The 25,837-nt window shown below is 37.3% G+C and overlaps 1 protein-coding gene across 4 annotated transcripts in view; it reads right to left on the reverse strand.

Annotated features, from left to right (window-relative positions):
- Positions 1-25,837, reverse strand: part of LOC306879626 (forkhead box protein P1-B-like) — a 198,780-nt gene that overhangs the window by 161,522 nt on the left and 11,421 nt on the right. For 2 of the 4 annotated variants that reach the window (XM_079432727.1, XM_079432726.1), the window contains exons 3-4: positions 14,591-14,694; positions 2,581-2,615 (exon numbers count right to left, since the gene is read on the reverse strand). The gene's annotated coding sequence lies outside the window, so the exon portion shown is untranslated. The remainder of the gene's footprint in view (positions 1-2,580; positions 2,616-14,590; positions 14,695-25,837) is intronic. The other 2 variants (XM_079432724.1, XM_079432723.1) reach the window with 1 other exon arrangement.

Genomic DNA, 25,837 nt, shown 5'->3' on the forward strand with positions numbered 1-25,837 from the left:
AAAGACACTGCTGAAATATCTTGGTCTTACTGCTCTCATAATCAAAAGCTCCGAGACAAACATTGTAAAAATCAATCAAACATCCTTCTTTAATATTCTAGACTCTCAATTTTGCAAAAGAACCAAACAAGACACTGAAGAATGGCTGACATTAAAGACAAACTGCTCTGCCACTCCATCACAGTGCCCTCTCCCCGACCCTGCAATTTTCAGGTACAGATAATCATAGTCTCCACTTTACTTCTGAAGTCCAGCTAAATACTTGATTTACATAAATCCACCAAACCATTATACCTACAGGAGAGTCAGAGGCTTTCTTTGGAAAAGTATCACTGTGAGTAATAGCAGGAGTTTAAGGAAGTGGTCAAACTGAAATAACCGATTACCTCACATTCAGCACTTTCGCTTCTGTCTCAGGCCAGGATAGGTTCAGCTCAGTGAGCCATAAACATTTTGTTTGTGTACAATGCGGAACGGAGGCTACAACATTTGGTTTCCATGTTCGCAGATGGTTCCATGTGCAGTGGAACCTTTTAGAGACATCAGCAAAAAACTGAGGAAGCATTAAAATAGGTATTACACGGTATTTGTTTCCGATTGGAACGTTCTAACTTCCTTAAGAATGCAAAAAGTCTGTCTTTTTTGAGCACAGCTGTGATTTTTGTCATGATGCACCTTTAGATAAGTTTCCATCAAAAAGCCCCTTCTTAAAAAAAAAAAAAAAAGGTGACGCTGCATTGGTCTAATGTGCATTTGATATTTAGCTCATTTGCTGCTAGACAAACTACATTCTCTAAAGTAGATTTTTACATTTTCTGAAAGAAATAAAAAAACTGCAGTGATTGCCCATGCACAACTAACTACAATAAAAATAAATAAAAAAAAAGTTTCTCAGAGGTTGTCAGGCCACTTTTAAAAAGAATTCTTAAAGAAATTTACTCACTTTTATGTCCTACAGACCTGTATAACTTCCTTCAATCTGTGAAACACAAAAGTTGTTTTAAAAACAGCGTCTTTTGTTCTGAAGAGGGAAAAAATAAGTTTTCAACTTCTCAGACAACAATATGGCTGGCTACAGCTTTCAAAACATTTTAATAAAAAACAACTGGCATTCAAATTCAATATTATTGCAATATTAAAAGTCAGCACTGAGGTAAATGTTCAATAAGCCATCCTATCAGATCTAGAACTGTGTTTTATCTTTTTAATACATCTAAATGTGTCAGTAGTAGGGAGCGAGAGAGAGAGGGAAAAATTGGTAAATATGACTGCTTAAATTTAATGCAAACATTGTTGACACATAATGTAATTTAAGTTGGGTAGTGTGAATGAAAGCCCAGCAGGGGTAATAATACCCTCCTAATGAGAATCCTCGCTCGCTCTAGACCTTGCTGAGATAGCCATAATGCATGGCTCTTCTTTTTTAATAAAATAATTGTTACAGTTATTAAAGATGAATCTCATCAGAGGCAGGATGACAAAATAATTCATTACCAAACGCATGGCTTTAAATAGCTGCAAATTAAATTTCCCACAGAAAATATGCCTGTAGATGAATGGGATCGTTATTTCATAAATATTGGATTCAGTGTGCCCTTGGAAGACAAAAAAAAAAAAAAACATACGAACATCCATTTTAAAAGTTCACTGCGAAATGCAGTTAATAAATGACTCTAAACCCACAAAAAATTCTTACCACATATGTTAATTTGACAGAAAAAAGGCAGTATTGTGGATCAAGTTTAAAGGTTCGGGTCGGCGCGAACTATGGCTTGATAATGCGGTGCTTAATACAGATACCGCCAACGTATAATTACTCCGATTATTAAGAGTTCCTGCTGTTTACTAAAGGCACAGAAACTTCCCAGCAAGCACTTGGCATCTCCTGTCCTCTCTCTCACACAAACACACTCACACACAGCAGGATGTAAAGAGGAAAGCTTTATTAAGATCCTGCAGCCATAAAAGAGCAGGGTGACTAACCGGCTACATTAGCGTCTAAAAGCCAAAGTTATTTAAACCCAATAAAACACTAATACATTGTTTGAGTGGAAGTTACAGTGAAGTTATCTTCACCTTAATAACATCACGGCCAGCCTGATGTTGTTTAGATCAATAAAGCCCATTACAAGAACAGGCCTCAACATAGATAACAGGGCTCAAGCGCAGTGATGTAACATTCTATGGCATCTCAAAGAAGAAAGGAACCTTCTATTAAATAAAGAGGCCAATGGAAGGCCAATCATAAGGCATGGTAATCTGATAAGAGGCGAGTGTGAGTGTTTTTAATATGTGCTGCGTTTGAATAAACTGGGATGGTGGTTTGTGGCAGCCGTGTTGTGACACGTGAGGTGGCATCTGTTAAGATTACGACCCTCCTTGGCCCCACCACACCTACTCTCTGTCACATACTCTCTGTCTAAGCTTGAACTACCACAATATTATTAGACACACTTACTAAGCTTAGTATTTTCCCAAACTGTGTTCCGTTTGCAAAAATACAGATTTAGAAGATATTAGAATGCTCCTATTAAAGAGATAGTTCATCCAAAAATAAAAATACTGTCATCATTTACTCACCCTCGTGTCATTCCAGACCTGAGCGACTTTGTCTTCTGTGGAACATAAAAGATCATATTTTGAGATGTGTCTCAGTATTATTATTATTTTTTTCATCCACACAGTGGCAGTCAATGGTAATGGTTTGGTTACCAATATTCTTCAGTACAAGTTGTTTTATTTATTTTATTTTTTTGAGTGAACTATCCCTTTACCATTGGATGTGTATATGGGAATGCTATCTAAAAAACAAACAAAAAAAAAAAACACTTGTTTGCTGTGTAAGTCAACATCAATTTCAAACAATAGCTTGGGTTTGGGGGCAGGACTCCCTGTTTGGCTCACCAATAGAATATGAGGGAGAGTGGTCTGCCAATCTGTTCGGATATAATCATTGTTTTCTGCCTCAAATTTCAAAAATAAAAAGGTAATTGTAAAATAAATAAAAAATATTAATATAAATAATATATATATATATATATATATATATATATATATATATATATATATATATATATATATATATATATATATATATATATATATATATATATTTTTTTTTTTTTTTTTTTTTTTTTTTTTTTTTTTTTTTAAGTCACATTGTGAGATACAAAGTCACAACAAAGATACAAAGTCACAATTACATAAAATCAAGTCTTTTTTTAACTAAGACAAAAACAAGCTTCTATATGATTCAACTAAAATCAGCTGTAAATTAAAAAAAATAATTTTAATGAGACAAACGGAGTTGAAATCGATTCAGAGATGTGTCAATATCTGGCGTGAAATTATTTCTCATAGTTATACAGTATGTGGGTGTTTGCTATTTGCACGAGGGCCTATTTTCTGTGCTAGTCCACCAGGTGATGCTCTGACATCTTACCGTAACGTCTGACTCCTGACATGATAGCCATTATAACACTCTAATGCACTTACACAACACAGATACACAAATATTTCAACACACATAAAAAAACCAAGTAAATTCCTTTGCACAACACACAAAATATCTCACATTCAGACATGGCGCAGTAATGGGCGATAACGTTATCAACGCAGGAATGACAAAACATTGACAAGACATTCACCTTGCACAATATTAAATTGCAAACAATGCTGGGCAGAACAACCTGTTTGCACAAAGAAAACCAAACGAATCTACATTTTTTTGAGGTTTACCCAATTCAGTTTCTCAAGCTTGACTCCAGACAGCCTTTCAGAAAGCCGTTTCAGTCTGGTCAACAGACAGGAAGTGATGAAAAGCATAAATGGTTTTGAAAGGGAGAGCGAGAGAATGCATATGTGACGTTCATTACAGTGTGTTATTTCTGGTGAGAGATACAAACACAGGCCTGAGGAATATGTCTGACAGATGAAACCACAGGAAAGACTGCTCTGATGTTACCTCTCACACCACACGCTCAGTGATAAGAAAGAAAAAAGGAAAAAAGATCTGTAACACAGTTGAAAAGTCCCTTCATGGGGGTTTCACTGCTGTGTGTTTCAGAAGAAGGGGCCCGTCGGCAAACAGCGCAAACAATAAACACGTTGCGTGATCTCGGTGTAAGGTCTACCCTTAGTGACTAAAGTCTCAACATCAAATCTTATTTCCTTGTTGACATCAAACATACTGTATCTAATGTACATGTTAAATACAAGCTAAAAACTTTAGTCAGCACATTAAACATTAAATGCTATCTAGTCAGCACATTAAACACTAGCTAAACAAAAATCTTCCCTAGTTTTATTTTTTTTTATTGTTATTTTTGTTATTATTTTTAGACTCTGAGGTTTGTTTTGATGTACCTGGGTTAATTTCAAAGAGCAAAACAACACTGTAAAAACATCCTGTTAAAGTAACTGCTAAAACTAGCAGCTGTGTTTGCATTCAACATTAAAAATACAGAGACAATGTTTCTAGTATTATGAAATGGCACATTGGCAGCTGTATAAAACTATACATTTTATTAAGTGATATGAATGTTAAAATACAACTAAAATCTGCTTTGTACTGTAAAATTGGCTAATAACAACTATAATAATAATAGGTGGTAAAACACAAAGCCGCATGATGAATCAGAGTTCATTGCAAGTGGCCTGTCCATAAAAATGGAAATACTCTTATATAGATTGTGCATAGAGTCATGCACACAAAGACAAAACACCATCAAGGTAAAACAACACTAAAAAAATGCAACAAACGTTAACTAAATAACATAAAATGTGACACAAATGACTAATGTACATTATTAAATCGAAAAATTACAAAAAACAAAACCTATTTTAATATAATCATACAAAATTTTTCAGGCAAGACCTCTTGGAATGTCCTGTTAATGTTTTTTCACCATAAATTAAATGCTAAATTATTTTCACTTTTTTCACAAATTTAGGTACATTAAATGTTGTTAAATCATTAATAGTTTTTCACCATACATACAGTAAGGTAACTTACAGTTATCCTATTAACAGGTTTTTACTGTAGTATTTTTCTGTAAAAATGACAAACTTTTTTTTTTTTAAAGTGAACAAACCCGAGCAGAATGATGTTGCCTAAATTGATTTATTCTATTCATTGCAACAATTTACACATTCTGCTTTTGTTTTATAACTAAGGCCCAAATATTTATGATTCATTTCAAATCTAGTATAAAATGTTATTTTAGTTTAAAACTATTCAGGTGAGCATCGACTTCATCTGGATGCTTGTGATTGAAATTTCCCCCTGCGTTTTCTGCTTTTGTTTTTGCGTTAGCAAAATGTGACCTCACTAAAAGCCACAAAACGTCAGGGCATTCTGAGATCGGTGCCATGTCTCTGCGTTGTGGTATGACTGGGCTGCCCACATATTGATTTACCCAACCCGAATTACCTTTCTGGCGTCCCGTGGGACGACCAAAAATCTCTGCGCAAATTTGCTCAGCCACTCCGCATGCAGAGGAAGAGTCGGTAACTCGAGAGGGAGCGGGCCCAAATGGATGCCTGTGAAGGTGACGATAGCGAATAATATCTCCGCAGAGATGATCGTCTTTGACAGTGTAATATTACTGGACGATAAATATACAGCGCTGAGGAGGCGAAAAAAAAGAAAGAGAGGGGAAAGCTGCCGCCAGCTGAGTACGAAAGCATAAATAAGGTCTTTTACCTTCGTCAGTTATCCGTCTTTTGACATGCAAGCTGAGCACACTGTAATTAACACGGAAAGAGATAATGGGGTCTCTACCCGCTGATCAATCTGCCACATAGATCATCCGTCTCTTTTACAATGCCACGTTAACATTATTTTTAAAAGAGAGGAAGGAAAAAAAAAAATCCACTGCAGATATTAGCCTTTTTTTAATAGCTACTGTAGCTTGATACGGCTTATGGGTTTATTGACATGCCTGTTTACACCATGTTCACAAAAGAGCCGCTCTTTTCTGCATACAGCACATAAATGCATACATCAATGCAGAATGGTGCGGCCGCAAGACAGTATTGACTGACTATTGAGTCTGTTAGATAATAGACTCAAAAACACAGAGACGTGAATTGTGTTTACAAGAGAAGAAACTAAAGAGCCACAAGACTGCTACAACTCTACTCAGGAAGCATAAGCTGTAGTGTTTGTGTGTGTGGGTGGGTGTACGTTTGTGTGTATTTCTGTAACCCAACAGGGAGACAAACAGGCCTGTTGTTTGTTTGTATTTCTCAGCTCTGCACATGTTTGTCAGGTCTAGATCCACTTTCAAGGATTTACTGCTCCTGTCCCCTCTGGCCTAGTGTACACTAGTGTTCTCAGAGACTGCTTTAATGGACAGATTCCTGTTCCTGCTCTCCAGGGGACAGGCATGAACACGTCAGCTACACGAGGCTCTAGTGGAGCCGTAGCATAGCGGTTAGCGTGCATGTTCTCACACATTGGTGCAATGTACGTTTGAGCCTTGCTGGTGCAATTTTGCAAGCTGTTACCCCTTTTCCTTTGGGCACTTCCAAATACCTTTCCAAATAAAATGTCAAAAATAAACACGTAATGATGCCTGATTAAAATGTAATTATATAAAATGATATTTTAATAAAGCATTTATATTTTATTAAATAGAACTACACCACCTTTTTAAAGTTTGGGTATGATTTTTATGTTTTTGAAAGAAGTCTCTTAAGTCTTTAAATAAAAAAATACAGCAATATTGTAAAGTATTATTATGATTTAAAATAAAATTTCTCTTTTAATATATTTTAAAATATACTTTATTCCTGTAATGGCAAAAAATAATTTTCAGCACTCATTTCTCCAGTCTTCAGTGTCCCACAATCCTTCAGAAATCATTTGAATATGCTGATTCCTAATATGCAAAACAGCTGAACAAAAGTACAAATGGACAGCATTTATTTGAAATATTTTTTTACAACAATGTAAAGTCTTTACTGTCACTTTTGATCAATTTGATGCATCCTTGCTGAATAAAAGTATTAATTCATATACTCAATATTATAAAAGAGATCATTATAAATGTATAGGCAACATTTTTATTTTTTTTAAATCATAGTTTACTCAAACTGTGAATAGAGTATGACCAGTGTTTACCGATTCATAAGAAAACTGATTCTTTTAATTAATCATTCTTAAATACTCACAAAGTTACTGGTTTGAATCAGTCCGACAAATCCTTTACTTAATGAACTCACTAAACCAGTCAGAGCACTTCTGAATCAAAATCGGATACAGTAACTGAACTTAGTTAAACTTAAACCATACTGACTGGTTACAATGTATAGTTAAGATACAGACTAGTATTTAAGGATACACATTTGCAACAAAGTATTGTTTGTAATATATACACACACACACTGAAGTTCAGGATCAGTAATATTTTTTTTTAAGAAACTGATGCTTTTATTCAGCAAGGAAGGACATGTAAAATAGTTTTTTTAAATGACAGTAAAGACATCTATAATCTTACAAAAGATTTGTATTTCAAATAAATGCTGTTCTTTACATTGTTCTTTTACATTTTATCTTTTAGGATTCTATCAAAGAATCCTTAAAAAAAAAAACGACGTAAAACAAAAAATGAAACTATTATTGTCAAATTGTAATGCTAATATTTTGTTTTTGACTTTTAATCAAATACATTCCTCCTTTATGCATAAGAGAATTCTTTCAAAATCATAAAATGTTACTAACCATACATTTTTAAACTTTTGAACTATGGAAGGATGGAAAACACTGTTCTGTAGGAATCTGCATCCAATTAAATCCACAAAAATGTCAAATGAGCTGTTACATCAAACACAGAACATCATCCACTGCAAGCAAACAGAATGTTGTTTAACAAGGACAAATCATAACACCTTGAATCAAAGTAGCATAGCTCCATTCTAAAGCTTTCATCATTACCCAAAGTCTGCTCTCTCAGCTCAAACTTCTCAGCATTCGTCATTAGCGCAAGGCTAAACGGTCAGTGCGCCACTTCCCCCATTTAGACAAGCGATCCGTGAATAAAATGTAGATCCAATGTCTCATTGCATTTTTAGGCCTCATTAAGGCCATTAACCTTATATTATTAGATGGAGGATGTTAATGTCAAAGTCACTTGGTCTCCGATTAGTTTTTTTCATGAATAGATTTCACAGTGCTGCTCTCATATATATATATATGTATTTTTTTTTTACTACTCATATTTTTAAGAGCAAACAGATATTTCTCATGTACAATAACAAAGAAGTTGAAATTGGCGTTCTGAACAGATATATGACAAGGAGGAGGTTTTAGGAAAAAAAGGGTCTGATATACATCGGCCTTTTGATCATTTTTATGGTTTGTAAATTACAAACACCTCAAATGACTATGGGCGGCACATGCTAATCGCTGATTCAATGCTATACAGCAGCAGTAGGATGTTTGATTCTGCTTGGTTCACTGCAGTGATGAGAAACGTAAAGGGCCCCAAAAAACCCAACACATGACCTTTCTACAAATCTCCGACAATTACACCCCCCCACAATCACACACCCTCGACTGTCTTTCCCCTCCGCTCTCTTTCCCAGTGACCTGCACTAACCTGCTCTCATCTCTCTGTGCCCAGGCAGGAAACAGTGTTGAGTGTGTGCTAGTGGGTCCAGCCCAAAATCCAGACCAGCTCCACAATACAGGCCACCACCCGAGCTCCAGCCTGCCCCCTGTCAGACCGAAGCAAGGGGGGCACATCCTGTGTGAAACCGCATCCTTAACTAGCATCATCACACTGTAAATAAATGCTTTCTCTTTTATTTGCTCTCTCTCTTTCTACTTCTGTCAACTGTAACAACCTGCGACTCCAATCACCTTAGAGTCCAAACAGGAAAGTGAAAAGAGAGAGGAGAGATAGGAGATATGGGCGTTAATTTGCTGCTCGCTGCAAGTTGCTCTGCAGTTTCCTACACACACACACACTGGGCCAGCTGCCTGAGACTCCATCCTGGACTAGTGTTCTTTTCCTGATACTCGCCGTTACGACATCGGCCCACCGCCAGCCAGCCACCCAGCGAAACAGGAAGTTAGGAAGCTAGGTGTAACTGAAAGCTTTTGTGAAGGCGGAAAAGGGACAGTGAATGAGACTGAATAAACTCCACTAAAGTAGGTCTGTACTGAGTTATAATAGACCTAATCTAACACACCCAAGGAAGAAAAGTCCTTTCAGCGAACAGCAAAAACCACCTTTTTTTTTTCTTAGTGTGAAGAACATTTAATGATCTAAACCTTTTTCTGTTAAAAGAATAGAGGTTCCATGGATGTTAAAGATATTTCATCGAAGAGATGCCAAAAAAGAGCCTGTCTCAAACTGTCTCAAACCGTGCTCTGATTAGTCAGTATACCAGAGTCTGCAATCAAATGTTAGCAATTTGAAATTGAGTTATGCCATCTACCTTAACAACGGTCTTTTTTTCATTTTCATTTTCATTTCCCCCCAATAAATTAAAGCAGGAATAAATTTGTTTCAATTTGAATTAAATGGAGACTCATTACCACATGGCAACTATTAGCTCATTTGTGTTTATTTTTATTTTAAAGAGAAACATCTGAGAAGTTGTTACTTCAATTAAGTTCTCAATATATTTTAAGTCTCCTGAGATATTCAAGACCACCTTCTGAGCAATTTTATTTTCCTTGTTGCAAAAATCATTGTTAATCTACAATAAAAAAAAATGAAACAGCGAGACTAATTAAATGATTCAGCACTGACCTTTTCTAAGAAATGACACATAGTTCAAAATTAACATAAGCAGATTTGTTTATCAATCATCTGAAGTCTTACTAAAATTAAAAGTGAAATTAAACTATAAAGTGTAATATGACAGGGAAACAAACTTGCTGTAACAACAAGGGCGCACAAAGGCATTCACAAAAACAGCCCTGAGAAAGGTGGACCCCAGAATTGAGACCCCCTGCATAAGCCTGTGGTGTGTGTTACACAGAGCCAATTAAGACAGGATACTGATCTAATGAACTTCTAAGTGTGTATGCGTGTTGTGTTAAGTTGTGAAGTGGGCCGTATGTTGAGCCACTGCTAAATGAGTGTTGAGTTTCAGTCAGAGGGCTGCAGGCCCAATCTAAATGCATGCGTGTGTGTCTGGCCCTGTGGATGGCAGTCAATGAGCAGATGCTTGGTAAAAGGAAAACATCACACAGTACTTGCATTTCTATGCCTGTCGGGGTGGTCTTGAACTATGTGCGAGTCTGCTAGGCTGTTAATTGCAATGCCACAAATAAGCAACTGGCCAAAACATGATTCAATCTACTCTCAATTCGCTAAACAGCATTTTTCTGCCCAACTAACTGATGGGCAATGGTATAATTACAATAATTTGCTTCATCTATCTGTCAAACCAGTCCTAGAGGATAATTTTATCACTCAAGGGTTGATCTTTTTTAACTCAGGAGAGTTATGCGTCAATCAAAGTTCAACTTCAAAGTTTCAGATGTTCCTCCTAGAATGAAAATAGACACAATTTGTATCATACAGTATCATACAGTAAGTGTAGAAAGCTAAAACATTAATGTTAAAAGAACAGAGCAGATACTTAATTTTGGGAGGATTTTATGAGATTTTTTGAGTTCATATTGAAATCTCTGACTTTTGACAGCAAACAAATCTGGGCAAAGTTTGAGACATTGTTGAGATCTATTTGGACACTCTAGAACAGTGGGTCTCAAACAGGGAACAGGGCCTCAAATTTGGATTCAATATGGTTAATATTAAGCATTTAAACCTAAATGCTTAAAAAAAAAAAAAAAAAAAAAAAAAAAAAAAAACCTTAAAATGATTATGTAAACAAACAAAAAAAAGTAAATTTTTCACCCTCAATAAATATTATTTTTAGGGATGCTCCGATCGATCGGCCGGAGATCGCTATCGGCTGATAATCACATTTTATGACTCGATCGGTACTCACTACACTTGGCCGATCTCACGAACCGATCACAATTTGATGACGTCAACGCGCGAGGACATACATGATTTGGCGCCGCAGTCATGTCACCGCTGGTGTGGAAATGCTATGACGTTTCGAAAAACAATGAAAAATTTGCTATTTATCGTGTATGTTTTGAATGATGATATGATGAATGGATGGTTAATTTTTAACAGCACATTCAGTGACGTTATAGCTGATCTGTGCATCACTGCACGCATCTGCGGCGCGTTACGGCTCCACGGGAACCGGAGCTGGTCGCGGTCACTCAGTCAATGCTTGCATTTATACTGGCCAGCCGCGGCATGTTTCTGAAGCAGCTCTCTGCGCTGCTTGGCTAAAAATAGTCTTTTTTTGAGTTGGCACCGCGTGCCTTGAAGCATCAGAATCGGCATCGGCCAATCACCATGACAAGAAATCTGTACTCCGTATCGCTGTGAAAAATCCAGATCGGAACATCCCTAATTATTTTTATTGGAAAAACGTACAGCATTATAATTCGGATTCTTATAGAAATCACAAAATGAATTATGTTAATAGAAAAGTTTGAAAAAAAGCAGACTTGTCATAATTTCAGAATGAAATATGAGAAGAAATATATTGGCCGATTCGGGGTACCTAAAAACACTGTGTCAAAAAGGTTGAGAACCAATGCTCTAGAAGAGACACTGTACATGTGAGACTTCTGGGGTGTTTATTCAGAGAAAAGCCTGACAATCAGGAGTCAAACGTCCCTTTCCATTTCCGTTGCAAATAAGAAAAGAAGAGATGTTATAGAGATCTCATTTGCGATTTCTTCTTCCTATACGTTGAAATTTGCTTCTAATGAGCATCAAGGTCCAATTTAAAATATCACTCTATCACTTTACAATCAGCTGAACAAGGAACATCATTGTCAGCAAATTGAGATGTTAATCACTGATGGTGAGAATAGATGGAGATGTCTTAGACTAGTCCAACTCAAGTGCAGGGGTATGCTGAGACTGTCCAAAGTTTGTTACCCACAAAAGATGATGAGGAAATGGTTACATCCATTTTATTGTTGCTTCAAATTAACCTTCAACTCAGGAAAAAAAGATGGTTGGGCGACCTCTCTATTTTGTGAGCTATTATTTATGCCTCCCCACATACACACAGATATGCATATAATTTTGTTGAGTGAATTTTCAGAGATACAAAGAGTGCAACAACACATAAAATGTCACACTGTAAAAAGACTACAGTGATCCTAGCCGCATTTACTGTCAATTCTTGTGTTTACTGCCTCTTTTTGTTCATTTGTTGTATTCCTCATTTGCAAGTCACTTTGGATAAAAGTGTCTGCTAAATGAATAAATGGTAAATGTATGTAAGAGTAAAGCTTCTGAACACAATTTCCGATAAATTATGGTCCAAGTCAAAAGAGGTCACCACACAGTCACAGTGAAAGTCTATGAGATATTTTTCAAAAACTGCACTATTTGAGAAGGAATCAGTCTTTAGAGTCAGAATCGGTTTATCTAGTTCTCAGAACAGGTCTAAATTACTTGCTCATGAAGTTCGGTTCTCGATTTCGACTCAGATTAACATTCACTGCACAGGAAGTTTTTTAGTGACATTTTGGCCTGTTCCTCATATAAACCTATTGTATGAATTCACAAGACTTGAATTAAAACACATGAGTCATAAGGACCATGTTTTTGATATTTTCACCCTTCTTTGCAACCTTTTTGAAACTCGAAAGTGTCAGCCCCCATGTGAACTATTTGCATGGAAAAGAACTAGTACAATGAAGAAAAAATCATACAGGTTTGGAACGACAAAGGTTAGTAAATGATGACAGAATTTTCATTTTTGCATGAACTATTCCTTTAAATATGATAACGTATGGAGGAACGGTCCTGGAGCACAACCGGTGGGCAAATGCACCATCAGCACTTGTGCAAGTAAAATAAGGAAGAGAGGAAGAGATAAAGAGAGAAAGAGAGACCCCTAAGTGCTTCTCTTTGGCTGGCACAGAACAATGATTCACACCATTGCCCGCTGTATCCTACAAATGAGGCATTACATACAGCGGCTACCGTTACTGCAGGAAATACATCCTCTCTGTTCCTCTCAACACTCATTTCATTCCCATCCTTCTGTTTTCCTCTATTCATCCTCCACTTCACATTGTATCAGAGCAGGCAGAAGGTCCCCCGCCATGACGGGCTGCAAAATAACAACTGTCACCTTCAGCACAATTCATTAAAGCAATTTAACATTGCCGCCTTCCAACGTAATTTTAATAATTGAAATTTAATTCTCCTACAATATTATTTTTTAAGGAGGAGGGGGTTAATTGACATTTGTGGTAATTAATTGCCAGGCGGAGAGATGTTTATGTGGAGAAGTTAAAAACAAAAAGTGACACGAAGAGTGGAATAAAGGGGCGACGAGCGGAGATGGTCTCATCACGGCCTTCCCTCCTGCAGATGAAAGGAAAGGACAGGGATGGAGGGATAGAAGGAGCGACTTCACTTCACAGTCTGGGATTTAATTGCGCGAGGATTCCATTACCTCGGCACAAATGTCATGTTTACTTCTGATCAGGGGCAAAGGCTGGGACTGGCACTGTGCCAGATCTATGGCACAGAAAAGTGTTCTGCCAGTTACAAATAAAGCACGCTCACACGAAGCTGCAACATGATGACAGGAAGACTAGTCAATGTCGGCAATACATTGTGAAGTGTGAAGAGACAGTGACACTAAATGTGGGTCAAAGGCAAGTGGGCAGAAGTATCAACCATTGGGTAAAGAGAACAAACCCAACTCAGATAAAAAAAGATCTAAAGAAAGTTTGGGGTTTCAGGATGAGTGTTCTCTTAGACACGAAAAAGGAGATCTCTTTGCCGTCTAGGAGAAAAACAATATATATACACAGAGATCTTGCTTAAGCTTCCATCTTCTCTGATATTTCTTACAAGGAAATAATTTAACATGTCAAGTACAAAGAAGATCTCATTGTTTCAAATTGTGCTCAAAGTTGCCATATTAAATTCCCACAAGGTTAAAGGCTGTGCAAATGGAGACAAAAAAATCTCTTGATTTTTCCTGAGAAAAAAAGACCCTAAATAACTCGGATACCCTCTAGAGTTTCAGGAATAGAGCTCAACAATGCCTAAAACCGCACTCAAATTTGCCAGATATGAGTTGTATCACAAATAAAAATTTAAGGAGATCAAATAGAGACTCTGCTGACTTCTACAGTTTCAGAAAACATCTCAACAAGGTCTCAAAAGTAGAGATCTCAGTGTGAATTCAGAACATTTCTTGTCAAATTCTTCTAAAACACGCTATGTAAACACTGGCTTCATATCTAATTATATTTGAATTTTATGATAAAATTCCAAGTCAAAGTTAACACATCAGTGAAATACATCAAATCTTCTGACATAGGAAAGACCAACCTCTGAGCGATTAAAAAAAAAAAAAAAAAAAAAAACAGGCTGTAGTCAAACACATATGTAAATTACATAATGTACACCCTTTTTACTACTATTAAAAAAAAAAAAAAACCTAGCACAGTACAAAACATACATTTGCGTGGTTTCAAGGAAAATTTTTGAAGATAACATACCACAGTCACTTGTTTGGACGGGATTGACGTTCCATTGTTCCAATCAGAATTCAGAAAAGGGAACAAAGGGGCGGAACCATTGGATACGGTGCAGCCAGCTCAATCTGAAATACAAAATGAGTAAAAAAGACAAGTGCATATTAACATCAGCAAAATTGATGCCGTACCAAACAGGAATTGATACCATTCTCTAAAGGTGGGGAAAGTCCCTTAAATTCACTCAACCCACATAAACCTGGGTGATGACTCAAATGAGAAAGGAAAAAGGCAAAAACGTGATGAAATCCAACCACAAATGCTTAATTTGGTGAAAAATTAATTCCGGAACTGACCTAAATGCATCTTAACACATTTTCAGAATTTCAACAGCAAGCATTTCTGACACATGTGATATTTACACAGAGTATCTGATAATCAGCTCAAATCTGCATTGCTGTTCTGATGAATGGTAGTGACTCAAGGGACGACTCATCTAAGGAAAAGCTGTGGCCACACAATACTTTACAGAATTCTCTGGAACATTTTACCAGATCCCGTAAATCGGTGACATGTAGCTGTGACCAATCAGCATCGGTGGTGGTGATTTGAGTAGAAAAATGCTTCTTGCAGAGGTCAGCATTTACTTGAGTGTGTTCTCATTAAGAGCAAAAGGGAGTCAAAAAGAGAGAGTGACAGAAAAAGGAGGGGGTAAAAGAATCCGGAGGTTTAAAGAAGATGAGAAAAAGACAGAAACAGAAAGTGACAAAGACGGAGAGGAGTGTCTGTCATTCGTTGACCCGCCACAGGTCTGCATGGTGGAGTTTTAATAGTGCGATGGTAAATTACTCAGCTATTGTTGCCATGCTATTCAACAGAAGGCTGGCCGATAGACTGAAAATTTACAATGAATTTGGAAGCATTTTAATGCCAATATAAAATGAACCAACATCATGAATATTGCAAAGATTTTAATTCGTTTTTTTATTTGCCTATTAACTTTTCAAACGATCACGGCATAGCGGCTACTTGTGTCACAACGAGAGATAACTTAGTGCTTAAACATGAGTAGCAAGTGCCAGTCGAATTGAGAAATTCAATTCATTTCTGCAAATTAATATTTCTGTTCATTTTAATAAATAAGTTCATTGATTCATTTGGAATCATTCAATGTTTACAGACGTCCCTGGATAAGATTTCATACGCTTATAAAATGCTTAGTAAAATACATGCGGTTTATTAATAATGCTATTTTATATTTTTATTAATATTACTGTTTATTTATTATTTATTGCCGTTTTGGTCTGCATTTTATATTAGTGCATAAATAAAATTAACAAAATATTTAAAATTATATTAAATAAAACATTTATATAAATAATATATAAATGTTAGTTATTTTTGATAATTTGTATAGAAATTAATTAAAAATATGTCCCTCTGCTCATTCAATGAAAAACAGCTCACCTTGATTATGTCTATCCACACTTTCTGTATTTTATTCCAAACTTTAAACATTTTGAATCAAATCTGCAACAATATCTGTTGGTCAAAAAATACGCTTTTTAAAAACTACTACATAACTATCAATATATACTGAATATCGAATCAATATACAGGTAGATCTCAAAAAATTAGAATATCGTGAAAAACTGCTTTTTTGTAACTTATTTCAAAAAGTGAAACTTTCATATATATTTTAGATTCATTACAAGTAAGACATTTCAAAAGTTTTTTTTGTTTTAATTTTGATTAGAGCTTACAGCTCATGAAAGTCAAAATCCAGTATCTTAAAATATTAGAATATTTCCTAAGATCAATCAAAAAAAGGATTTGTAAAACAGAAAAGTTCAAGTTCTTTAAAGTATGTTCATTTATGCACTCAATACTTGGTCGGGGCTCCTTTAGCACAAACTCCAGCATCAGTGAGGAATGGCATGGAAGCGATCAGCCTGTGGCTCTGCTGAGGCACTATTGAGCCTTCAGCTCGTCTGGATTGTCGGATCGACTGTTTCTCATCTTTCTCTTGAAAATATCCCATAGATTCCCTATTGGGTTCAGGTCAGGCATGTTGGCTGGCCAATCAAGCACAGTAATATCATGGTCAGCAAACCACTTGGAAGTGGTTTTGGCAGTGTGGGCTTTTTCCTGCTGGAAAAGGAAATCAGCATCTCCATAAAGCTTGTCAGCAGGTGGAAGCATAAAGTGCTCCAAAATCTCCTGGTAGACGGCTGCATTGACTTTGGACTTGATAAAACACAATGGACCAACACCAGCAGACGTCACGGCACCCCAAATCATCACTGACTGTGGAATCTTCAAACTGGACTTCAAGCAGCTTGGATTCTGTGCCTCTCCAGACTTTCTCCAGACTCCAGACCTTGATTTCCAAATGAAATGCAACATTTAAATTTATCTGGACCTCTCTTGATGCACTGACTCCAGCTTCAGTCCACTCCTTGTGAAACTCTCCCAAGTGTTTGAATCAGCTTTGCTTGACAGTATTCTCAAGCTTGCAGTCATCCCTGTTGCTTGTGCACCTTTTCCTACCCAATTTCTTCCTTCCAGTCAACTTTGCATTTAATATGCTTTGATACAGCACTCTGTGAACAGCCACTCCTTTCAGTAATGACCCTCTGTGACTTACCCTCTTTGTGGAGGGTGTCAATGTTCGTCTTCTGGATCATTGCCAAGTTAGCACTCTTCCCCATTATTGTGGTTTCAAAGAACAAGAGATACCCTGAATTTATACTGTAGAGATAGTCGTTTAATGAAACTCAAATATAAATATTCTAATATATTGAGATACTGGATTTTGACTTTCATGAGCTGTAAGCTCAAAATTAAAACAAAACAAAATGTCTTACTTTACATGTTATGAATGTAAAATATATATGATTTTTTTTCATATATGAAAAATATATATGAAAAGTTTTTCACGATATTCTTTGCTAACAATTGTTTATTGATTTTTTCCGGGAACAGTAGCCCAAAACAAAAAGCCGCTGTACAAATCCAGAATCCACCCCACCCCCTGGCAGACCCCCCAAATTTAATAAAACAAATAAGCAAAAGAAAAGAAAAGAAACAATAATAATAAAAATAAATTAACATTAATAGATAAATAAATAAATAAAATAATTTTTACAAAGATTTTAGAAAAGATGACAACATCAAAAGCCGACTGCCACAAATCCACAGCCTTCACACTAGATCCATGTATACAAGAAGTTGAGAGTTCCATCGAGATAATGTCCAAAAGATACACAGTCCAGGTTCATCTGTCCATTGTGTGAGGAGGATTCCAACAGTTGACTAGCAATTTTTTGCTGCTGTGAGAGCAGCCAACAGTAAACATCTTTGCAGGATGGACAAGGTGAAGTCCCACAAGTCAATCATAAAAAAAAATTGCAAGGAGTCAAACATACAGTGCCCTCCATAAGTACTGGAACAGTAAAGACAAAATTGCTCTGTTGGCTGTGGAGTCAAGACATTTGCAAATATGATTAAAATATGAATATGAGACAAAACTACACATTTTATTATTAGCCGTTTCAACACATATGTTTTACCAAATAAAAAGAACAGCACTTTTAGAGTTCATCCCACTCATTGATGTGAGCATAAGTATTGGGACAGTTGAACATAAGGCAGATATAAAAGATTAAAAGCTATTATTTAGTTGCAGAGCCCTTGCGCACAATCACAGCAGTGAGTCTGTGACCCATAGACATCACCAGACTCTTGGTCTCATCCTTTGAAATGCTTTTCCCAGCCTTTAATGCTGCCAATTCCAATTGTTGCTTGTTTTGGGGAGTTTCTGCCTTTACTCTCCTCTCCAGCTGGTGAAATTCATGTTCAATCGGATTTAAATCTGGAGATTGACTTGGGCAGTCTAAGACTTTCCATTTCTTTGCCCTTATAAATTCCTTGACTGAACTGGCAGGGTGTTTTGGGTCATTGTCCTGATGCAATATGAAGCACTTCCCAATGAATCTGGTGGCATTTTCTTGAATATTGGTAGGCAAGATGGTTTGTACCCTTCCAAATTCATTCTGCTACTGTCATCATACATGAAGTCATGCATGCCCCTGCCATGACACCACCTCCACCATGCTTTACAGATGAGGCTGTCTGCTTGGGATAATTACAGTTTTTCTCCACATTTTTGCTTTCCCATCACTTAGATAAAGGGTCATCTTTGTCTCATCGGTCCATAAACACAGTTCCAAAACTCTTCTGGCTCACCTTTGTGCTTTTTTGCAAACTCTAATCTTGCCTTTCCATTTTTGGTGCTGGTCAGAGGTTTGCATCTTGCTGTGTAGTATCTGTAATTCTGTGTCAAAGTTTCCTGAGGACAGAAAATTGTCAGAGCATCACCCCAGCTTTCTGGAAGTTGTTGATGATTTTGCAGACACGTCTTTCAGGATTCATTGTCACAGCTTTTATGATTTGTCTGTCATCAACTACTGTTGTTTTCTCAGCCGATCAGGTCGTTGTTGGTTGCTGGTGTGGCTGGTGGTTTCCAAACTCTTGATTTCTCCATGCCCTTTGTTTTTGTTAGAGCTATAACTGACTTCCTCTTTTCTTTTAGCATTCAAATTGCTTGCTTTTCTCTCAAAGTCAGCTCCCTCATCTTCATCCTGGTTTGTGTGCGTCATCATCAAATGCAAGATTCAGAATACAGAAGTAATGGATATAACTGATACTACACATTCCCTGCTTTTAATATCTGAAGAATTAATGCAACAGAACACAGCTGATCACTTAGAAAGACCTGTGAGGCAACTGTTCCAATACTTATGCTCACATTAGATAGAGGGATGAACCTCTAAAAGTGCTGAACTTCTTAGCTGGTAAAACATCTATGTGTTGAATCACCCAATAATAAAATGTGACATTCTGTAGTTTTGTCTCATATTCATCTTTTATTCATATTTGTATATGTCTTGACTCCACAGCCAACAGAGTAATTTTGTCTTTGCTGTTCCAATACTTTTGGAGGGCACTGTATCCCAGTACCCAACAAATATGATAGGTCCTGTGAGAGCTGAGTCCAAAAAGGTGAGAGAGAGAGGGGGGCACTCCCAAAAAATAAAAATAAAAATCATAAAATAAAAAAACCTGCCTAAAACTCCTTGGGAACAGAGATTAGACGACAGATTCGTATTAAAAAGTTTCATTGGAGTCAAGTAAACCCTATGTAGCAATTTCAAATTAATAATTTGATGATTAGGGTTTTTAGAAGACAATTTAAACATACCCCATACCTGATCCGAAAATAAAACATGCACATCCTCATTAAGATTCAAGAGATAGGTTGATAAAACAGAAAAAAAAAAATGTAGGGTCAGGAGTACAAGGGGCATAAACAGAAAGAAATACAATATTTCTATTCTCCACCATTGTTTTTATGCGTGTTATTCTACCGTCTGTATCACAAAATTTATCTAAAATAGTAATATTTAAAGTCCTCCGCACCAATATTAGGATACCCTTGGTTTTAGTTTCCAAAGATGAGCGAGATACCACTTCATAAAACTTATTACACCTGTGTATATCCTCCTCTTTCAAAAGGGATTCTTGAACTAACACTATATCATTCATTCTTCTTCACAAAAAAATCCAGAAAACCTGTACGTTTGTGAGGGCCATTTAGGCCATTAATATTACAACTCAGAATATTAAGGTCGGTCATAGGTATCAAACAGAATTACTGTATAAGAAGACAAAATACAAGTTTGAAAATAAAACCAGTTGAGTCTGCCATTAAACCACCCCCCACCCTTCCCATCACTATTAAAAACAAAAAGCATAAACACATTCCTATGAACTATGGCAGATCAAACCAAGAACAAATCTTGTTCTGCCAGCACCCCTTAATATGGTCCGTGGCGTCAACAAAACCCTGCACAGTAATGTAGCACCAACATTGGCCCCATAATCACATATTGACTAGGAAGTATCTCTATTAAAAAACAAATAAATAAATAAAAAAAGAAAAAGAGAAGGAATAAAACAAATAAAATATCATAATCAGTAAGCGATACTGTATGTACAATGAAAGCTTCTAGTAACTGAATTAAGAAGTGAACAGTGAAAGAGACAGTCACCCAACCATTTAGAGCATCTCTTCTCCGATTAGACAGCAAATGTCCAGCTGAAGCTCACTGAGAGTTGGTGGATGAATGGGATCTGAGAAAAACTACTGCTTCTTCTGGGGAATATAGCATTTTAGGTTCACCTTGATTGAGAATGACTGTAGTGAGTGGGGCGGGGCCGAGAGCCGTGGGAACGGAGCGAGGCCGGTGGAGTTAATGATAATGAGCGACACCTGCACCACTCACTGGTCTCGAGTCCCATGGAGGAGCTCCGGAAGGATAAAAGGAGGAGAGATGACAGTGGAAGACGAGAGAGGACCAGGCCTGGTGTTGTGTTTTGTGTGCGGCAGTCGTCCGCGAGGGGCTGCCGCAGTACTTTTGTGTTTGTTTATTTTGATTATTAAATTCTGTAAATGTTTGCCGGTTCCCGCCTCCTCCTTCCCGATCCACGAACTTTGTTACAATGACATTCAGCGTTGCAGGATAAAGAAGAAAATTCTGGATGCCAGCTTCTCTCATTTCCTTCCTAATTGGCGCAAATGCATTTCTTCTTTTTGCAGTGACTAGAGAAAAATCTGGAAAGAAAGAGTGTTGCTCCGTCTGAAGTTTTCACTGGGGTGTGTCTGGCGGAGAGTAGAATGAGATGAAAACCCATGGTTTGGCGTGATCTGAGGAGAGCCTTGTGTACACGCGATGCTCTCGCTCCACTTCAATCTCTTTGCCTGCCAGAGACGGGAGCCACGTCGGTAGCGATCTTTTCATAAAGCCCATAGGGTCGTCCTTTTCGGAACCGTCAGGCAATCCAACCAGACGCAGATTGCTGTGCCTATTGCGATCCTGTAAATCCACAACCTGTTGCTCGAGCACGGCAACGCGCCTATCGTGATCTCCGACGACTTTTTGTTCTCTCATCTCCCCTGTAGGAAGATCTAGTTTATAGAATAGCGACTGAACAACTGACATGTGAGAAGCGAACTCGTTCCGCATCGCCGTCAACTCGGTTCTTAGAATGTCCTCAAAGTGTGTAACAGTGTTCGCCATCTTGTCCATCATATTGCTCACGGTCGGTGGCTTGGATTTCTTCTTAATCGGAGAAGCCGACGGAGACAACTCCTGCTGTTTCCGATTGTATGCCATCAGTGAAAGTATTATTAATGAATAAAACAAAAAAAATCTGCTAAAAGGGGCCAAACGTACGGAGCTCTACTCAAGTGCGACTAGGTTCATGAGCACATCATGTGACTCCTCATTTTTCACGATATTCAAATTTTTTGAGATGTACCTGTATATCGCGTTTCAAAAATATTTAGCTATATCTCTCACATCAGAACAAAATGGTGCAATTTCAATATTCCAAAACTCTCAAGTACACACAAACTCAGGCCTGTTTTCTCCTAGAGGCCAAATATTCACAGTATGTCCCCAACAGACCCAATAAAATCAACCCATGCATTACAGCTCATCTCCATGTAATTCCTCTGCATGGAATTCTGCTAGCGCTAACCCCCTTAGCTGGCCGCATTCCTCTGTTCCACGTCAGGCGCTGAGCAGCTTCAGATAAGAGCCGCTCCGATTAGCAGCCCGCGTTCTTGTCATTGCTGCAGAAAATACACAATCCCAAAAGACCCCTCTGCCCCCTCGTTGGTATTTATGACTCTCACATCTCTGAACTCCAAATATAGGGAGTTTAAAAGGGGCAAGAGGAAATAGCTACAGGTAAAAAGATACAGAGAGAAATAGAGAGAGAGTGAGAGAATTACTGTAGTATTTGAAGAGCAGCTAGGCCACATGAAAGTGACAGAGAGGTGGAAACTACTCCAGGATAGAGATGGAAGATCTGATCTTCTTTGAAAAAGAGAAAGTGACAAACAAATGATAAGAAACAGCCACATTTACATTAACCTTTAAAATGTCATCTTTACCAACAGGAAGGAGAATAAAACAAAAAACAAAACAAATGTGATCTTGTGGCAGGAAGACGGTTTAAAACACAACTAAAAGACATCCATCTGAATGGATAAACCTAGATAAATTAGTCTCACTCGCTAATCGACTATCTGAATTTTTGAATGACTAGTCAACCAGTGTAAATCCACATTTTTATAGTTCTAAAATCTAATTGTATGTATTTTTTACTTCCTAGAAACAACTGAGATAACTATGACACTTAATAGATACATTTCAAGCTAGTATCCAGTTTGTCTCAGCTGTTTCTTTCATCTTATGCCGAGTTCAAAGTTGTTTCATCGTTGTGATCACACTGCACGACTATCTGGGGTACATTTCAGCTGTTGCTGTGTTCACGTCGCACAATGGATCGGCGACAAGAGGTTACACACTGCATGACTTTACAATAGAGTCACTGACAACTTTGTCTGGTCCGCAAACTACGTTTCACAACCAAACGCAAATGAGAAGTGATAAGGTAATAACGCAAAATCACGCTGATATTGTGGTCTATAACTCCTCGAACTTCCCACTGCCTTGTATCTTGCTCTCTCATTGGCTGCAGGTCATCGACAATGTATTTTTCATTCAGAACTCATTTCACACAGCAGGGTTTTGAATCAGTCCAGATATTTAGCGGGCATCGGCAATGCATTGGCGATTCTCTCAGATCGCATCTTTAATAATTAACACTGCGTGATAGTCACTCACGAGCACCAGTTTGCCTCCAATTTCAGGCATTTGTTGGCGATTTTGCAAAACCTGTCAGTGAGTTAAAATCGGGGCTAAAATCTTGTAGTGTGAACTCGGCATTAGGAGACTTCTAGTCTACAACACCCCTCGGCATCTCCAACATGTGGTTTTAATCCACACATTTCACACAAATTGCCATCCCTGTCAGTCTCAGACAGAAACCAGTTACCAACCACTTTAGATTAGTTTGATAATCGCCACTTATTTGTGCGTCAAGTTTCCCAGAACCATGAAAAAACTAGTGAAAAAAAATTACACTATGTGATAAAAACGCACTACACTCATGGTATTGTTTCTGCTTTATATCAAAGATGTTGTCTACCTATCCATCACAATGAAACACCTAATCTAAAATGAAATAAAAAAAGTCAGGCAATTTAAACCTGCAACCTAATATTTCACACGACACTATTACAAAACAAACTTCTCCAATCTAATTCAAATCATTCAGCAACATACCAAATAAATGATTGTTTTCACATAGATCTTTCAAAACAATCCTCCTCGGCTGCCATTGGTCAGTCAAACAAATAGCCCCAACCCAAACTCATACAATTGGTTGACGCCGTTGCTATGCTAGGCTAATTAGGAATCAACAGTCACAGAAACTCTAAACTTCTAGGAAATGAACCAAAAAATTGCTTATTCCTCTGCATATCTCTGCATAAACCAGCAAAAGAGGAATTATTTTTTTAGAACGCCATCTGATATGCGATGTTCTGACTCTCAGCATGATTGCGCATGTGATATTGCTTTTACACAACAGTGCAATAAAACAAAAAAAAGAATACTTAGTGACTTACATTTTAAGTACATTACTGCCTGCCCTGTTACTTCTGTTCTGCCAACGAATAAGTTCCAAATAAAGCCACATCAAAGTAATTTTGTGCATCTCTGAGCAAACACACAGTGGTTGTGTTCGATTCCTGAATACATCAGCATTTCTGAATTAATTGCTTGAATGATTTAATGAATCATTTGAATAAACTCAAAGACTCACTTAGAAAGACCTACCAGCGTCAATTGCATCCTCTCCCGTGGTCTCATGGGAGAGTAAAGTGTCTATTGTATGCACACTTCCGAATTTCACCAGAAGCAGTAAGTCATCCTAGGTTGATGAGCCTACTCTTTTGTGAGTACTGCAAATTCATACATACTTCTTTTGTCACGTTTTTCAGGTGAGTTAGCGTAACTTGATTGTAAACATTTTAAATCTAATAATAATCTAAAATATAATCTAAAATATAATCTCAAAATAACGGTATGAACGGTATGAACTATGATTTTTATACTCAGATAATGCACATACATACATACACACACACATATATATATATATATATATATATATATATATATATATATATATATATATATATATATATATATATATATATATATATATATATATATATATATATATATATATATATATATATATATATATATATATAGAGAGAGAGAGAGAGAGAGAGAGAGAGAGAGAGAAGACAATCTCCTCACCTTTTCAAGCCACTGGAGTCTGGCCCTATACTGTGAACAATATTTTGTGATAAAAAGACATAATAACCTCATGAAAGAACCACAGAAGAATGTTTATTAGTGGTGCCGGTGGTTTTTCAAAACCCCTAACCCTTAAATATTAAATATCAGTGCGTAAACATTAGCCACACCTTAGCAACCACACAGCAATGCTCTTGCATCCAACCACAAAACCTAGCAATGTCACAGCAAGTTTTGCACAAACAAGTGCCAGTCACACTAAAAATGAAATTATAAGTCTTCTGGTCACAGTACATACTCTTTATACTGTGTTTTATTGCTCTGCTTGCCTATTATTATAAAGTTTTTACTGTGCTGTTTGTATGCGTTTCAGCTGCTATTGTACTCCACAGCATTGAACTAATTTACCACCACCATGATTGTGCAGCGATAAAGAAGTGTGAATCCTGAAGCTGGACCTCATCCTCAAGACAATGACCTACCCAAGACAGGACAATTAAGGGAGTGGTCTGCCTGCGGCGGTCTCCCTTTTGACCCGGCAGCACGGGAAGAGCCGGAGGAGATCGGGATGATTTAGAGCTCTTCTCTTAGACGTGCTGACAAGGTTACAGGGTCAACACAGACATTAACAGGTCAGTGTGTGGCCCACTTGGGGACAATTACTCCTGGCCGCTGCTAAGTGGACACTTGATTGAACACGACAGTGCTGGGAATGCGCCATCCCTATAGATAACAATTCTAAGGACCATTTATGATAAAAAGCCCTTGTGATACGTGCCTTTATGGCCCAAATTCATCTTTCTTCGCGCTTTTAAAAAAGAATGTCGGCAATGTGATCAAGGGGTTATTCTCTGGGCACGACGAAGAGAAACATTAGAGAGCGCTTGCGTCTTTTGATGCTTTCAAAGAGATCACACAAGAGCAAATACAAGGTGAGGGGGTTGCTGGAGGAATCCGTGAGATGGTT

This window comes from Barbus barbus, assembly GCF_936440315.1.
Source record: "Barbus barbus genome assembly, chromosome: 13".
Lineage (NCBI taxonomy): Eukaryota > Metazoa > Chordata > Actinopteri > Cypriniformes > Cyprinidae > Barbus > Barbus barbus.